General features: G+C 34.6%; 1 protein-coding gene across 1 annotated transcript in view; it reads left to right on the forward strand.

The window, feature by feature from the left end:
- Positions 1–13,502, forward strand: part of ZNF704 (zinc finger protein 704) — a 321,406-nt gene that overhangs the window by 59,283 nt on the left and 248,621 nt on the right. The gene's annotated exons all lie outside the window — the stretch shown is intronic.

The following is a 13,502-nucleotide window of genomic DNA, read 5'->3' on the forward strand; positions in this document are numbered from 1 at the left end:
TTTAAGATTGGGAATATTTGAGTATGTGTGAAGATAATTCTATCTCAATAATACATAATTACATGGGCATGATTTCTCAAGGCTGCAGTAATGAACCTCACACTTGGAAAAGTCTTATTAATAAAAATATTAACATTATTGTCTATTGTTATCTTCCTAGTGTATATATAACCCCTTAAAGCATATCTCTCTCTTCTAAATAAAATATCCACCTAACTTCTTGTCCCCAGCTCTGAATTGATGTTCTACCATGTCTTTGCTTCCTTCCTGTCTTATTATGGCCTTTCTCTATGAATTAACACCAGTTTCATGAGGTTACTTATGCCTCTCCCATGTTTCCACTTGTTAGCTTTTTCTTTCCTCACCATTCAGGACTCCATTTTCCTCTGTCTTTCCCACATTACTGAGGACATTTTTCCATAATTTACTACCTGGTTTGCATTTTGGTTTGTTTAATCTAACCACCTCATTTTACAGATGAAGCAATTGAAGCCTGGATTAGGAGATTTGCCTAAGGTAATACCAGCAATAAATATCAGAGGCAGGATTTGAATCTAGATCTTCTGACTGTAGAAGCAATGTTCTCTTTACTGTACCACACTGCTTCCTCTGGTAGTATATTTCCCCTCATTATAGTTGTTCAGGCTAAGGCTAGTTGATTACTTTTTAGTTGTTTCCAACTGTTAGATTCTGTCATTTGATGATTCCAGGACTGCTCTGAAGCAGGGATCTTTCCTTTCTTCATTAGTAAGTTAGGTTAGTTTCATATGAACTCCGGTCTTTTGCCTATTGGATATTTCTAACTGAATGTCTTGTAAATGTTTTCAGTTTAATAGTTTCAAAATAGAACTTATCTTTCCCCTTAAACCCACATTTCTTCTCAGTTTTCCTATTATTGCTAAGGGCCCTCATGAATTCTTGAAATACAGCTCTGAAAAACCAGTCTTTGTTAAAGCTTACTGTGATTCAAAGGAAATTACTTGATTATGCCTTTAAACTCAAATCACTCTGACTCATTGTTTGGCCAATAATGGGTACCAACCCAAATCTCATGGTTTGGGTTTTGATGACTCACAGTGAGTTATTGCTCTTTTGGCCAGAAATTCTGAGGGTCTTCCCCTCCCTGATTGATTCTTTCATCGAGGGAAACTAGGCTGTCTTTTACCTCAGTCTTACCTGGTCTTCAGTTATTAAATGGGCATTGTCTTAGAAAAGTAAGATCTGGGAAAGACTAGCCAAGGGGTCATTGCAAGTCCTTCTGACCTATGTCTTTCAACTGGACTCAGAAGATTCTGGATAAGAGAATGAGGCTGGTGACATTGCACAACACTTTTTCATTTGAATCCAATTTACTTGCAAGTCAAGACATCACCCTCCAGATATCATTGATCCTTTTTTAAGAAAGAAGTGTGAACAACAAGAAGAGTCCTGCCATGTTTCTGTTCACCAGATGTCCTCAACTTTCATTTCTCTTTTATTCTACTGACTGCCTCCACGGTATTTCTCATTTCTGTATGTCTATTATTATTATTTGCAAGGCAATTGGGGTTAAATGACTTACCAAGGATCACACAGCTAGGAAATGTCCATAGCCAGATTTGAACTTGGGTGCTCTCTTCATTATGCCGTCTAGCTGCCCCTTTCTGTCTGTTTCTTTATGCTCACACAATCATGGCTCTAGTTCAGGTCCTCATTATCTTTTTCTTAGACTGCTGCAATAAGGTCCAAATTGATCTTCTTTCTCTAATCCACCATACACATATCTGCCAAATTGACCTTACTAAATAAAATTCATGTTTTACCTCCTCTCCCTCTTCCCCATACTCCAGTGGCTACCTCTTGACTCTAGGTTCAAGGAAGAAAAAAGGAAACAGGCATTTATTAAGTACCTACTATGTGCCAGGCACTATACTATGAACTTTACAAATATAATTTCATTTGATCCTTACAAGGGAAATTGGTGCTATTATTATCCTTATTTTACAGATCAGTAAACTGAGATGGGTTAAATGACTTGGCCAACGGCACAGAGTTAATGTCTATAATAGGATTTGAATTCAGTTCTTCCTGACTCCAGGCTCAGCATTCTATCCACTGTGCCACCTGGTTAAATATAAACATTTCTAGTTGGCATTGAAAGTTCTTTATGAGCACCTTTTCTACTTTTCTAGGTTTTTTAACACATTGCTCCCTCCCACATTGTCTATGGTTGGGCCATACTGTAATTCTTGCTGTTCTTACATAAACTGTATTTACACGAGCTGCCCCCCTATTCCTTTAGTGTTCTCCCTCATCATCACCTCTTGGAATCTTTGTCTTTCTTCATGATTCAACTTAGCTTGCCATCTTCTACAGGAGGACTTTGCTTGTCTCCCAGCTGAAAGTGCCTTCTCTTCTAAAATCATCTTGTATTTTCATTGTGTGTATCTTCTATATGTCTGTGTGTGGGTGTGCATGTATATGTGTGCAATATGAATGTGCATATGTGTGTATTTGCGTGTATGTCCTCTTCCCTGATAGAAGGAAAGCTCCTTGAGGGTTAGAATTATTTTATTTTTTGTCTTTGGATATTCAAAGTGCTCACTAATGATCAATCTAGTCTTGCTCCCTTTATTTTACAGATGAGGAAGTTAAGGTCCAGTCATGTGATTTGTGTGATTTTGCACAGGTAATAAGTAAATTATAGAAAGTTGGATCTCCATTTTTCTTATCAAATAGGAAAAAACCTTTTCTACTTATTCTGTGTTAGTTCTTATATTTCTGCATATGTCCCATATTAAACATTTATTAACCATTCTCATCTTTCAATTTTAAAGCCTTTCTTTGACAATACAACCCCATGTATTAGCCAATTCTCTTTTTTATGTTCTTCTAAGCATAAAAAGAGCGTCCTTTAGGAGATAGTGCTTCTATACTAGACATTATATATTCTATTATATACATATATTTTAAAATTAAATTTGTGCATATAAATACTTCAATGTTTGCAGCTATTTTCTTGTACTTGCTGAAGCCGAATGTTTTAGCAGGTTTTTATAGTCATCTGTGCAACTAGGGAGATTACTTATTTGTGACCTGTGAATTTAGCACATAATTTGAACTAAAATATGAACTTGTTAGTTTTCAAGTTGGTTTTTAATCCCACTTGTCAATCATTGTTAAATAAAAATAAAAATGATTTTAAAAAATAAATCGATTGGAAAATGACTTTATGGCAATGAATTGTTTATAGTATATTTTGTTACCTTTTATGAAAACCCTCAAAAGTATTTTTATAGCCTGCTAGGTTTAAGGACTATGAACGGTAAAATTTGTATTCTTAATAATCAGAAAATAAAAGGTTTCTCAAACAAGTTTTTCATTCTGTTCTCTTTTAATTAAGACCATAACTAAGGGGCAGCTAGGTGGCACAGTGGATAGAGCACCAGCCCTGAAGTCAGGAGCACCTGAATTCAAATCTGGCCTCAGACACTTAACACTTCCTGGCTGTGTGACCCTGTGCAAGTCACTTAACCCCAATTGCCTCATTCAAAAAAAAAAAAAAGACCATAACTAACTTCCATGGATTCTTAGAATGCTGGAAGACACTTTAAATGTCATCTAATCCAACTCCTAATTGGACAGTAATTTCTATTCCAAATGAGTCTTCAGTCTTGCCTTGAAGACCTTTACTGAGGAAGGATTAAATACCTCCTGAGAGAAATGTTCCATTCCACTTTTGGATAACAATTTTTCCCTTTTAAATCAAGGCTAAGATGCATCTTTGATTCTTCTACCTATTATTCTTAGTTCTGCTTTCTGGGGCCAAGCAGAACAAATTTAATTCCCTTCATGGCAATAGCCTTCCAAATACTGAATGAGAGCTATTATGTTCCAGCCCCTATGCCCCACTAATTTTTCTCTTCTATCAAAATATATCTAGTTCCTTCAAGTAATCTTCATCTAGAATGATCTTGACATCCCTCATTATCTTGATTGCCTGTCTTTGGAAAATATCTAGCTAATATACTAGTCATTCCTAAGATCTGGCACCAAGAATTGGATACAATACTCCACATGTGCTCTTATTTACTGGGTCATGGTATAGTAGGACCATCACCTTCCAGTGCCAGATGTAAGATTCTATTAATTCATCTTAACTGTAGGCTAAAATCTTATTTGTTTCCTTGGAAAACATTTAATGCTACTCATATACTGATTAAGCATGTCATTAAACCAGTAGATCATTTTCATATAAATAAGGAAGGGGAGTTGAAGGAAAAGATAGCAAGCATTCATATAATAACCTACTATGCACCAGCCATTGTACTGAGCACTTTGATCTTCACAACAACTCTGCAAGGTAGATACTATCATTATCTCTATTTTACAGTCAAGAAAACTAAGACAAACAGTTCAAGTGACTTGTCCAGGGTCACATAGCTGGTGAATATTTAAGAACAGATTTGGACTTAGGCCTTCTTAACTCCAGGCCTTCTATCCGCTGTGCCATCTAGATGTCTTGAGGCTGAATAGATATATAATTCCTCCCCTCCTTCATGTTTGTGAAGTTGACATGTTGAACCCAAGTGGCAGGCTTACATGTATTCTCATGAAATTTAATCTTGTTAGGTTTACTTTATTGAGATATTTTTGAATTTTGATTCTATTATATATCATGTTATCTGTACTTCCTTGGTTTGTACTAGATGCAAATTTGATAAGCATGCTAACTATGTTTTTAGGTTGAAGAGTATAGGGCAAGTTATAGATTCTTGGAGTTCTACACTAGGAACTTCCTTTGAAGATGACAAAACCATTTAAGACTTCTCTTTGAAAATGGCATTTTAAAGCTTTTCCAAAACATCTTTTCTAAAGGTATCATGCAACATTTTGTCAAATCCTTTACTAAAATCTGTGTAAACTAAATTGCAACATTTCCTTTATCTACAACTCCAGTAGCTCTGTCAAAAAAGGAAAAGGCTAATTTGTCATGCCTTTTTCTTGGTGAGACCCTGAAGTTTCTTTGTGATTGTAGATTCTTTTTCTGGATGTTTGTTAATAATCCTTTTAATTATATCTTCTATTTTGTTTTGTTGGGTTTTTTTCCCCCGAGAGTAGAGATCATACTAATTGTAGACTCCATGTTCTTTCTTTTTATACATTTAAAAAATTTTTCAAGATTGATTAGAATAAAATTTCTTTAACTTTATACCACTTACTCTTCTAATCCATAAATTTATTCTTTTGATTTGTTGGGAAAACAACAAAATGTAATACATTTTCTTAGAGCAGTACGTTAAGCTGTATATAATATAATTCATGGGAATTTAATATTTTACTCAGATTCTCTCATAAAGTTTAAAAATATTAGTGTTGTGTTGTTCTTTTAGTATGGTTTACTGAAAGAATTTCAAAACACAACACAAGCCTTTTTTTTAATAAAGATTTTCGCAACAACTTTTCACTCTAAATGTACAATTGGCTAATTTGCCTAAAGGCAAGCCAAGTTATGCCTTGTTGAATATTAAATCATCAAGTAATTAAAGTCAAAACTTGCTTTAATTAGTCTAGCATTGATTGTGTGAGACAGTGTTGTATGTTTAGAATGCACAATGCTAAAATATAATATTCTGTTTCTGCTTTCAGATTTTAAGGAGTCAGGGCAGCTAGGTGACAGTGCATAGAACACTGGCACTGGAGTTAGGAGGACCTGAATTCAAATATGCCCTCAGACACTTACTAACAGTGTGACACTGGGCAAGTCATTTAACCCAATTGTTATCCTCTCTATGCCCCTCCAAAAAAAGATTTTAAGCAATACATTGATAAATTTAACCTTTCACTGTCAGTAGAAAACCTCTATCAATTTCAATTACATAGAACTAGAACTAACAAACTACAAAAAGCAGCCATTCTCAACCTTATCTTTCCTCCAGAGCCCTGGACTTTACTCTTCACATAAAATCTACTGAGGAAATTGAGGGCATTCTAGTAATTTTTCCCAAATTTATTTAACCTATCTCCTTATCCAGCCTCAAAGAAATTAGAATTATCCTTTGACATTCATGAATTTCACATTCATGGTTTTGCTTTCATGTAGGTTGGCCATCAATAATTACATGGGAAGGATTTATGGTATATTGCAGAAAATGGCAGCTGATGAACATATATAAAGAAAATGAAAGAAAATTAGTAACATAAATTCTGAGCATTATTAATCTGTTTTTATCACTTACTACCATAAATATACATATATGTTTATTGTAAACAATTAACCTTTGTTAAAAGTTTTAGTGTGCTAAAGAATTACAGGTTATATGCTTTCTTTGGGAATGCTTCCTACCATCTCCCCACCATTTAGACTGAGTCACATGATTTTTTTCCCTCAGTAATCTTTGAATTTTATGCTTTTTGTACAAGGAAATCTGTGAAGCAATTCCTGTATAGGTTATGAGATTCTAATCTCTCTTACATAGAAACCATAACTTTTTTATTGAGTATCAGAGACCACCCCTTCCTTCTTAATAAACTTTCTTCTTTTGACTTTTGCTCCATTACACTGTCATGTTTCTACTATATTTCTGCATACTCTCTTGGTTATTAATAATTTTCCTATTTCTTAAATATCAATTTTTCTGAGTTTTTAAAATTTTGGCCTTCTTGCTTCTTTCTCTCTTTCTCCCTTTGGTTATCTTATCTATTCAGATTCCTTCAATTATCACCCTTATGCAGATGTATCTCAATTATGAATTTTCATCTGCAATATAAAAATTTATGCTGGATTTCTTCATGCCTCAGAGGCAAAATGAACTCATCTTTCCATACTCCCATCCCCATTTTTGTTGATAGTATCATTAATCCTATTTGTCACTTATGCTCAAAATCTTAGTTTGGTTTCTATCTCTCTTTCTGTCTCTATCTTTCTATCTCTTTCTCTCCCTCCCTCTTCTTCCTTCCATCTCTCCCCTATCCTTTTCCCCTCTCTCTGTTTTTCTCTTTCTTCTTCTTCTCCTCCTTTTCCTTCTCTTTATCCTATTCCTCCTCTTGTTCCTTCTCCTCTACCTCTTCCTCCTTCTCCTCCTCCTAGTCCTTCTTCCTTTCCCCCAATCTATTCTTGAGAATTCTACCTTCATAGTATATTTATTCCTCTCATTTCTGTTCTGTTCCTAGTACAACCACCCTAATTCAGATCCTCATTACCCTGTTCTAATAGATTCTTTATTGATCCCCTTCTCAGTTTGGACTTTTACCACTTAATCCCTTCATACTTTTTATTACTTGTGTAATTCAAATGTTTTAGTCATCTTACTCTACTAAAATAAAACAACAATATATTAGCAACTTTTTTGGAATTCCCCTTTGTCTCTCATAATACAATATGAACTCATTGACACTCAGGATAGCTCTACAAAATGGCAAAATTACTCTCTTTAGAGTCAACTAGCATTTATTAACCATGTGCTTTGTTCTAGGCCCTGTAGTAAGTGTTAGGGACACAAAGAAAGGCAAAAAACAGTCCCTGCTCTCAAGGAGCTCACAGACTTTACAGTTTCATCCTCTATTATTTGCTTTTGTCATATATTCTTCCTATTTCAAATGTACTTTGCTCCCCCTTTTCATCCTGCTGTTGCTCATCCTGTGCTTTTAATCTTGCCATTCTCTATGCCTGAAATGAACCATCTCCCATTTTCATTTGTGCTCATTCAAGTCCTTCCCAGCTCAGCTATTACTTTTCTCCTTTTACCCAGCTTTATCTATATAGATCTCATGAACTTATATTATTATATTCTATCTTTTTAGCTGTTTCTACTCATTTATTTCTCCCTCTTTGTTAATTTGTAAAGTCCTTGAGAGCAGATTCAAGGTAGTTTCTTTGTACCTTTAGCATACAACATAGTGTTTCATAAATAGTAGATACTTAGTAAGTACTTTAAAAGTATTCCCCACGATGTTTTGTTTTTACCTGATATTTTGGGGTTTTTTCCCCTTTTTAATCAGCCAGTGATTGCTTTAGTTTAGAGAAATAATAATATTTTTAAAAGCGCACAAATACAAACCCACAAATATTGGGTTTGGGACTAAGGAAGCAATAATAAAATGCCTAGTAATTGGAAACAATTTTAAAAAGTTATTCTACTATAGGTATTCCTTAGGACTGAATAAATTTGTCATGTGTACTTACCTTTTTTGCATACCTCATAAAATTTGAAAAAACTAACCTGAAATAATTTTAAAGAGCAGAATTCTGCAAACCATTTTTATTAAGAGGAGAAATGGCCACTGCAATTTACTCTCAAGGACTTCACTTTTAAATTCAGAGAGTAGATTAATAACTTTTACCATGCTCTATTCCAATTTTTTATGCATGTGGCTCAGGACCCAAAGTTGGGAGAAACAACTAAAACACTGTATGACAGGGTCCCAAAAATACTGACAAGCTAGAACATTGAGTAGAACTAAATAAGCTGGAATTCAATAAGAATAAAAATAACCTTGTACTTTACAACTTTGAAAATTCTATTTCATAAGTAGAAGATGAGGAAGCATGCTTAGGTACCAGATTATTTGATTAAAAAAAAAAGATAAAAGGACAAGGGAAAGTATTTAGTTCACTGAAAACTCAATATGAGTCAATAGTATGATTTGGTGGCCAAAAAAGCTAATTTGATCTTGGGTTGCATTGGAGTTTTAGTGGACTGCAAATTCAGTATGAGACAACAGTGTGATTTGGCAGCCAAAAGCTAATTTGATCTTGGAAAGGCATAGCTTTCCAGGAATAGTATTGCTGTGTTCTATCCTACTCAGACCATATTTGGAATATCGTATTTAGTTCTGGGACATTGTTAAGCTGGTAGGCATGTAGAGGAGGACAATTAGAATGGTAAGGCCTCTAAGACCATGGAATTTGAGGATAGTTGAAGGCACTGGAGATGTTTTACATGGAGAAAAAAGGCTTGATAGAGGCAAGGGAAGATAGGGGTTTGAGAGATATCATTTGTTTTAAAGTATTTGAAAGCATTCCTGTAGAAGAGGGACTAGATTTGTCCCATTTTACCTCAAAAGTCAGAACGAGAGTAGTGGGTGAAATTGCAAAGAGATAAATTTAGGCAAGCAGAAATGGAAAACTTATTGATGATTTGAGCAGTCTGACAATAGAATGGGTGAAGTTCTTCAGGCAGAGGTTGGATGGCCAGAGCCTGGATATAAATATTGGCATTCTTCTTAAGATATAGATTAGACTAGATGGCCACTGAAATATCTCCAGACTGAAATTCTGTCATTTCAACTAAAATTAAATATTCCAGATAGTAAGCTTCAACAACCAATATATATATTTAGTGTCCTCTTGTCATCGAACCAAGCTTTCAAAAGGGATTTTATTATCAATGATGGAGAGCAGTCTGTAGGCTTCTTCCATATTTTAGGCTATCCTGCTCCTCTGAGTAAAGGTCCCTTCCTTTTCCAGTTATCATTTCCAAACCATATTGTGTACAGAGTGGCCTTCATTTCCATTTCTGTCAAAATATTGAACTCTATCCTAGCATCATCTTGGACTCTGATAAGTGAGGTTTTCACTTTATTTTATATAGAATCAGATCTTCAGATCACTTGCTGGCCACAATTTGCAAACCCTGCCACCACGTTTATATATTCCCTTCTTCCTCCAATCCTTTTTTTTTGTGTTGAAATTAGATAACATCTTACTTGCTTTTATTTGTAGCCCAAGTACTTAGCCTAGACCTTATAAGTAGTAAGCTTTTCAGTGTTTTATCTATCCGTCTTTATAACTCAAGCTATGGTATTGTTAGTGGAAGTTTTATTTGGAATGATTATTCAGGTAAATTCATTTACTCCTTGAAGCCTAAGCATGCAGATGTGGGTAGGGTAAGCTAAAAGAAAGGTGATTTCAGTTCAGAGACTCATTCACTGGCAAGCAAAGGCCAGACACCTCTACAAGTCATTCTTAAGAGCCTAGGTTAGGATCTCTTTAGAAGCAGTCTTTAAGGGCTGGATAATGGCACATTTTCGTAGGACATTTAACTGATGACATTTGGCACTTTATTTGATACAGTAAATCTCTAAGGCAGGTGGTTATTGTTTTGAGCTCACTTGAATGCAGACAGGAGAATACACTGAACAAGTAGGTGGACTCATGTCAGAAACCACCCTCTTCTGTGGAGCTGCTATGACAGTAAAATTCTGATGCTTTTCTACTGAATGAAGGCTAATTTAGCTTCACTGATTATCCTACAGAGTAGCAGCCAATTCAGAAAAGGCATCATTCAGATTCACCTTACAAATAGATGCTGTTCACTTCTTGTTAGAAATAGCAGTGTTCCAACAGTGTTCCCAGATGCATTGTTTTGCTTTCTCTGGAGAAACAAAAGCTGTTCATGGCAATCAGAATTCTAAATTGTATTTGTAACTGAACTCATTAATTGGTTGTATTCTCATGTAATTGAATATTGAAGTGTTGCTTTCTTATAGGAAATTACTCCAAATAATATACATGTATATATAATCCGTTTGTTGTTTGCCCTTCATTCTCAAAGAGGATCATGGCATCAAAAAGGTGATGCCATGACATGCAAGTGAATTGGATTTAAGTGTGGGAAGGCAATGCAAACACACTTGCCTCATTTTCTCCTCCAGAACCAACTGAGTCCAGTGGCAAGCTACAGATCAAGACTATTGGAGATGATCCTGGGATGAAATGAGCCTTTTTAAACTAAGATCTTTCCCGGGTCTCGGTTTGATTAAGGCACCATCAATTCAGTGATTATATATTATGGAAGGATTCTAGACTGGGTGCATAGAAGGAAGTCAGTAATCAGCAAGAATAATGCAATGTGACTGAAAAAAGAATTAAACATCTTTAGTGGTTTAATGGTGTAGTGAAAAGATGGCTAGCTTTGGAGCAAAGAGAACAAGTTTAGGTTTGATCTCCATCTGTATTGCCTCTATATGTATGATATGGGAAACACATTCAACCTCTCATCATTTCAGGTAGTTCAGTAGGACTATATAGGTAATCTGCTTTGGTGGAGGGAAGGTATAGTCTGGGAATGACCCATAGCAATGAACCCTAGACCAGGTTTGTGAATTCATATAGAAATATAAATGTATATAAGCAATAAGTGTGTTTAAATTTTTAGCTGAGATCTTTTATTGCTGTAGAGAACTTTTGGGAAGGAAAAATCTTCCTACTAATGCAGATTTTTAACTGTTCTGAATCTTTAGATAATTGTCTTCACAGCCAATATGTACCAGACTGAGGACTGCTCTTTAGGCACTAACCAAAATTTGTGTATGTATGTGTTGGGGGAGACAGAGAGACAAAAGGAGACATAGAGAGAATGAATATAATTTATGTATTGCCTTAACTTTTGTCATTCAGCATATTTATTTGGGTATTATATAGTCTACCCTATAGTAACAATCCCTTCCTTAACAAGAGCACATCCATCCTTTGCTTGAAGATTGCTAGTGAAGGGATACCTATTTCATTCTGAGGCAGCCCCTTTCCTTTTGGAATAGTTCTTAATGTTGGGAAGGTTTTTTTCTTTATTCAATGCTAAATCCTCTCTTAGAAAGTTCTGCTTTAGAGCCAAGAAAAACAAGAGAACAAGTCAGGTGCTTTTCCTCATCTTTTTCTTTATATTTCTTCCTTCTTTTCTTCCTCTTTTTTCTCCTCTTCTTCCTGTTCCTTTTTCTCTTCCTTTTCCTCATGAGACCTTTTTTCATGTCCTTTTGACCTCATAATTGTCCTTTAGCTTATCTAGTTAATGCTAATTTAATTCTAGTGGAAATTCTGCCCTATTCATACTATTTCTAGAGTCCTGAGTTTACTTCTGGCAGTTTGGGAGTCTTGTATTTAAATTTATTGCAAAATCGCTACTTCTTTTTTTTCTCTACATAACTATTTTAATATACCATAGGTTAATATTAAACTTTATGGCTGTTGTGTCACATTTCTAACTCACTGACCTTTCAGTCTACTACTACACATTTTTTACATGAACTGTTATCTAGCTATACCTTTTCCTCCCTATATTTGTGAAATTGGTTTTTAGAAATTAAGTGTAGATCATTGCATTTTTCTCTATTAAACATTATTTTGGGAAGCAGTGTGGCATAGAGACTAGTAAGCTGGACTTGGAGTCAAAAGACTTGAAGTCGTGCCTCTGGCATATATTGATTGGATATCTCTCAGCAGTCTAGGCAACTTTTTAGGATTGTTTTAAAACAGATGCTGATTTGCATTGAGAGAGGGAATTTGCTCCTTAAGAGTTCTTTATGCCAGTAAAATTATGGACCTGATTTTGAAAAAAATCTTTATTACTTGACCCATTGGTTTATCTTAGTTTTTTTCTCATGTAATTGGCATATAAGATATTAGTTGTATCACCACATTTGTGTTATTTGCATAATTGACAATCATGCCTTCTTTGTCTATAGCCAAGAAATTGGTTATATGCTGTTTATCAACCTTTTAATCAATGACAGTGGACATCATTAAAGATCACTTTTCAAGTTGGCAAAGAATCATTAATGACTGATTTTTAGATATGATGAAGAGAACATTATATTCATGTACCAAAATTTATTTAACCATTCCCAAATTGGTGAGTCTCCATTTTCTTTCTATTTCTTGTATTGCTTCTCTTAATATTTTGGGATGCCATCTCCTTGGTGATACATATATGGGGTCTGGTGAACCATTGCTCTGATTTTCTGGTGAAACATTGCTTTTAGTTATCTCTCTTCTCTTTATAAATTTTTATAAACCATCTACCTATCAGTCTGTTCTAGAATTTTTCAAGGAATAGAAGTTGAATTCAGTGTTCTTTAGTAAGTAAATGCCATCCTTTTTCCTTTATTGAAAAATGAAGCACACCTTATTTTTAAGGTTTTTTTTTAAGATTACTCATGATAGCTCAGCAATTACATTTTCTTTCAATATATTAGGATGTATATATTTCATTTAGTCTGAGTGCTTTAAACTCATCAGTAAGTTATATGCTGCAAATCTGTCTTCTCACTTAACTTAGGTTACCATTCCCTGCTAACAATGTTTGTTTTCTCCTTCATTCTTCTTAGTCCAAAAGACTTTGGGGGGGGGGTGTAATTAAAAAAATGGTTCAGCCTTCTCACTGTAATATGTTACCAACCTCCTCTACTCCCAAACAGTTACTTTTTTTTTCTTTGATCCTTCTTTTGGTTTAAATATAGTGAAAAACAAACAATCAAAAATCATTTTTGTTGTTGTTGTTGTTCTTAAAATACATCACCAGCTTCAACTAGTTCTGGGTTTTTAGCATGTCTGACCTTATTTTTTATGGAATAATAGTTCTCTTTTGGAGGTTCTATCTTTCCTTTTATCTTAAGTACTTGTCTTTTTCATAAACTGAATGTGTTGATAAGTGTCTTACACATCCATATTAATTTTGTAAGAAGCTTCTTTTTTGAGATCATGTTCTATTAGTTTGGAAAATTTTATCATAAAGTATAAAATGCTT

This window comes from Sarcophilus harrisii, chromosome 1 (assembly GCF_902635505.1).
Source record: "Sarcophilus harrisii chromosome 1, mSarHar1.11, whole genome shotgun sequence".
NCBI lineage: Eukaryota > Metazoa > Chordata > Mammalia > Dasyuromorphia > Dasyuridae > Sarcophilus > Sarcophilus harrisii.